This window comes from Dasypus novemcinctus, chromosome 2 (genome assembly GCF_030445035.2).
Source record: "Dasypus novemcinctus isolate mDasNov1 chromosome 2, mDasNov1.1.hap2, whole genome shotgun sequence".
NCBI classification, from domain to species: Eukaryota; Metazoa; Chordata; class Mammalia; order Cingulata; family Dasypodidae; genus Dasypus; species Dasypus novemcinctus.
The window spans coordinates 50,248,869-50,253,883 of record NC_080674.1 but is presented as its reverse complement, the minus strand read 5'-3'; the positions used below and the strand labels follow the sequence as shown (position 1 = coordinate 50,253,883).

Here is a 5,015-nt window from a genome sequence, read left to right as displayed (position 1 = left end):
TTTATCTTTACCATTTCCCCTTTTATTGAAGGTCTTTTTCTAGTTGCCTCACTAGCCGGGACTTGGTAGTAATCCCTTGGTGCCAGGGAGGCTCATCTTGAGGAGTCGTGTCCCACCCTGGGGGGAAGGTAATGCTGAGTTTGGCATACAGAGTGGCCACATTTGAGAAACATGGAGGTTCTCAGGAGGTAACTATTAGGCACTCTGCAGCTCTGGGCCTAGTTGAAATTTCAGGTTCACAGGCTCATAAACATAGTTGTCAGTATCAAGGGCCCATCATTGTACTATCCTTCTTCACTGGTCTTTGCCCTTGCACTTGGGGGATTGTTGCTGTCCCATTGAGGAATGCATCAGAACTCCCTAGGATGGGAACTCTGCACTCCCTCAGTTGTCATTTGTAACTCTACCCACCATAACAATACACAATGGACATCCGAGCATATCTATATACCCTGTATGCATGCCCTGGAGAACCCATGCATCCCCACCCCCCACCAATGACATGCCACACCAGTGCTCCTCCCCTGCCACAGCTGAACCCCTCTGTGATCCAAACTTATTAAAAAATGAAGCCTAATATATTGCCAAATTCAATTAGTAGGAAAATGAAATAATAATGACAGATATAAAGATTAGAAATAGAATACATAATAATTTAGAAAAATAAAAATAAAGTAAAAAATAAATTGAGATATTAAAAAATGAAAAATATCATAAAAGTTTTTTTTTTTATGTTTTGCCTTTCATCACTGTAATAGTTGTTGCCCAGTATATTCAGTGGAAAGGCAATCTCTTCCAGTTCTTCCTCAGAGTCTACATCCTTTTGTTAAAACAATTTTTTATTATGTCTTCATAAAAGCTTTAGGTTACAGTAAAGTCACATATAGACTATAGGAGTCTCCTGTATGCCCAACATCGAACCCTTTTCCCCCTTCTCCAGCAATGATCTTTTTACATGTGGATGTTACATTTGCTACAACTGACGTACAGCTATTGAAACATGGCTACCAACCATGGTTCTATTATGGTATATTATGGTTTTCATTTTGGACTGTACACTTTTATTAATTTTTGGTTACATTATTTACATTATGTTTTACATTTTAGACTACACAATTTTATATATTTTTGGTGAAATTTAACATGGCCTGTATCCATCGTTGCACAATCTTGCAGAACACTTCCATTGTCCCCCAGTTACCCTCTCTTCCATCTATTCTATTCCTCTCTTCCCCTCCCCTCAGGGCCCACAGTGACAACCAAGTTTCACTACTTGAAGGGCAAGATTCATAGATACTTGCAACAATGCTGAGGGCTTGACACACTAGTGTGTCCTCCCCCATCGGGAGCCACCCATGCTCTTGAGATACACACTCCCCTCTGTTGGTGAACATCAGGCCTTCTCAGTATGGGAATACAATACCTTCCTACTCATTGTATGGGTCTCCACCCACTGATAAAACACACTATGACACGATGAGCACTCACACACTCCCTAGAAGCCTGTCCCAGGTGAACCCTGTGCCAGATGCCCCCGTCAAACACCTTAAACCAGTAAGCCTTCCTTATTATATTTTCTAAAGAGTTTCCCAACATTGTAGTTTCAGCCACATACCTGACAATTTCCTGTGTTCACCTGCTCTCCCCCAACTCTTGCCCCAATTCTATGGAACATCTGTTCCATCCTCCCATCCCTAGCCCCCTCAAGCCTGCAAAGCCCAACCCAATAGTATCCTTATGCCCCCATCTTATCCCTTCACTGCACAACTACTCACCTCCACTTTATCATAGATTTCACCTGTGTCGGCATTGGCTCACAACCTTCCCCTCCATCCCTATTTCCTGTAAGTCTATCTTCCTGTCTCTAGCTCTCTGAGATACCTTGATTTGCTTAATTCATATCAGAGAGGTCAGGTAGTGTTTGTCCTTCAATGCCTGGCTTGCTTCACTCAATATAAGGTCCTCAAGATCCATTCAGGTTATCCAATGTGTTAGTACTGTATTCCTTCTTACAGCTGAGTAGTATTCCATTGTATGTATATACTACATTTTGTTTATTCATTGATCTGTTGATGGGCATTTGGGTTGATTCCAACTTTTGGCAATAGTGAATAATGCCACTATGAACATTAGTGTGCATATGTTTGTTCATGTCCTTGTTTTCAGTTCTTCTGGGTATATACCTAGCAGTGGAATTGCTGGGTCATATGACAAATCTATAGCTAGTTTTTGAGGAGCTGCCAAACTGTCCTCCACAATGGCTGGATCCTTCTATATTCCCACCAGCTGTGGATGAGGGTTCCCATTCCTCCACATCCTCTCCAACACTTGTAGTCCTCTTTTTTTTTTTTTAATAGCCTTCAGTCTAATGGGTATGAGAGGGTATCTCATTGTAGTTTTGATTTGCATTTCCCTAATAGCTGGTGATGTTGAGCATCTTTTCAAGAGTATGTCTTCTTTGGAGAAGCATCTGTTCAAATCTCTTGCTCATTTTTTTAAATGGTTTTTTTGTCTTTTTATTTTTGAGATATAGGATTTCTTTATACATGCTGGATATTAGGCTCCTATCAGATATATGGTTACCAAATATTTTCTCCCATTGGGTAGACTGTCTTTTTACTTTCTTGATAAACTCCTTTGAGGTGCAAAAGGCTTTAATTTTAAGGAAGTCCCATTTATCTATTTTTTTCTTTCATAGCTCATGCTTTGGGTGTGAAGTTCATGAAGCTATTTCCTATTACAAGGTCCTGTAGATGTTTCCCTACTCATTTTGAGTCTTACTACACATTGGACAATTGTGATCTATTATGGAGAGCAATTACTCTCACAGAATGTCGAGAGAAAACCATTGATCTTTTCGTGGTTCATAAGCATGATGAATGGATGTTCCCGCATTTGTGTGAGATGTGCCATCCCCAAACCATGTTATGATGCCAGCACATTACCCATCTGACATGAAAAAACAAAACAAAACAGAAAATCATATGGAAGTTGCTAAATCCAGTACAGAAAATAAGACCAAAGTATTTTTAAGCAATTACATACATATGGATATAAAAATGAGTACTGACAAAAACACATAATGCCTTCAGAAACTTTGCTAATATGAGAAGGAAATCCATACTTCTGATGGAAACAGAAATTGCTCTTTTAACAAGTCTTTTCATTTGAATCTCTCAAAGAATTTAATAAATAAGAAAATGATTTCAATAAATACATTTAACAGTGAAAAAAATAAATTGTAGAAATAGTTAAAATTTTGAGGTCAAAGAGAGTTAGTGATACAATTTGAAAAAACCAATATGTTCTATTATTGTGATACATTGTAAATGATTAGCATTTTCATTGAAAATGAAAGCAGGGATATTAATTAAAGCTGTACTGGAAATTTAAGAAATAATAAAAGAATATAACATATAAATATGCACCAGGAAATTTGAAAATATTAATGAAAAACTTCTCTCAGGAGAGCAAACCAAGATTATCAAGCCAAGGCAAAAAAAAAAAAATAAAGAAAGAAAGAAAGAAAACCGAAATAAACTAACGACCACTAAATCAAGTAATTTAGTTGTAATGCCAATTAATCACAGTGTTCTCCTGAGGAAAAGATTAAATAGACTTCAAGTTCAAGTGGCAGAAGGAACACATGAGAAAGGAAAGATTTTTCTAATCTGTAACCCAAAATTTCTAGTACATTGAATCACAAAAGCCCTTTTTAAATATATATATATAAATCTGATTTGAATAAAAGCAAGGTATTCTTTTTTAAACAACTTTATAATATAACCTTTTCTTAACAAATCAATTTTATTGATACATATAAAAAGCATAAATCCATCCAAAATGTACAATCAATGGTATTCGATACAACCACAGTTGTGCATTCAACATTTCAGTAATTATTAGAACATTTTCATTATTCCAATTATAATAATAAAAAAACAAAAAACAAAGAAACTCGTCACCTCGCAGTCTCTCTACGCTTCCCCTGCTGTGCATAGCTCATATTCTGTTTCCATCTCTCTAGTTTACTCATCTTTATATTTTGTAAAAACAGCCTTATATATGTAATATATGTGACATTAGTATTTTTTATTTAATTTTTTATTATCGTTTAAAAAATATAATATAACCTTTAATAAAGTATTTTATTTTTCCTTTTAAAAAATCCTAACTTTAGTTATATTTGGGATAATAAATCTAAATTGTGATGAGAATATTAAAATCATTAGAGTCAGGAGCAGAATTAGTAGTGATCAATGAAAATGAAACATATTTTCTTTATAATTTGCAGTAATTGATATTCAATTGTTAATGAGTTAGCATTTTTGCATATATGAATGGTCTACTTTATCTTTAATTCCGATTATATTCATTGAGTGCTGAAAATGTCATGTAAGAAGACGTAATTAAACAAAGTTTGCCTTGTAGGATTTTTTTCAAGTTACAAGGGTACAATGGTACTGAAAAACAATACGTTCTTTTGTCTTACTTAATTATCTCAATTTTCTAAACTACACAGATATAAGTCTTGGCACAGCACAATATGGGAGTATTTTAAGATAAATGCATCTGGATAGATACCTAAATATTCCTAAATGATTCATGTAGGACAGGGTAAAGGTAACTATGTCAGGGTAACCTTTTTCACTCTTTGAAAATGACTATAATATTTAGCTGCTAAAAAATGAAACCATAAATTAGAACCCTAGAAGACAAAGAAAGAAAGAAAATCTGTCAAAGAGCATTCAAAATTGTTAAAAATGTAAGCAGGTGTGCCTGGCTAAACTAGATTTAGAACTCTTAAGCCTTCTTTTATTTGAAGAAAGAAAGAGATCTTGAAGTTTTTGGTCTAAACAGAATGATAAAAGAAAACAAATAAGGCATTCCTAATTTGTTCTTTCTTGCTGCTATTAGTTATTTTGATCATCCATCCATTTCCATCCAATAAAATTATGTAAAATTTTAATATGAAAGAAGAAACTCTACTGAGAGGAAAATAAATTTTACAAAGA

General features: G+C 35.0%; 1 non-coding gene across 1 annotated transcript; it reads left to right on the top strand.

Annotated features, from left to right (window-relative positions):
• The first annotated feature begins 2,851 nt into the window (after positions 1–2,851).
• On the top strand, positions 2,852–2,955 carry LOC111763609 (small nucleolar RNA U13). The gene has a single exon (XR_002796449.1). It is a non-coding gene; the product is annotated as a small nucleolar RNA U13 (small nucleolar RNA).
• The last annotated feature ends 2,060 nt before the right edge of the window (positions 2,956–5,015 follow it).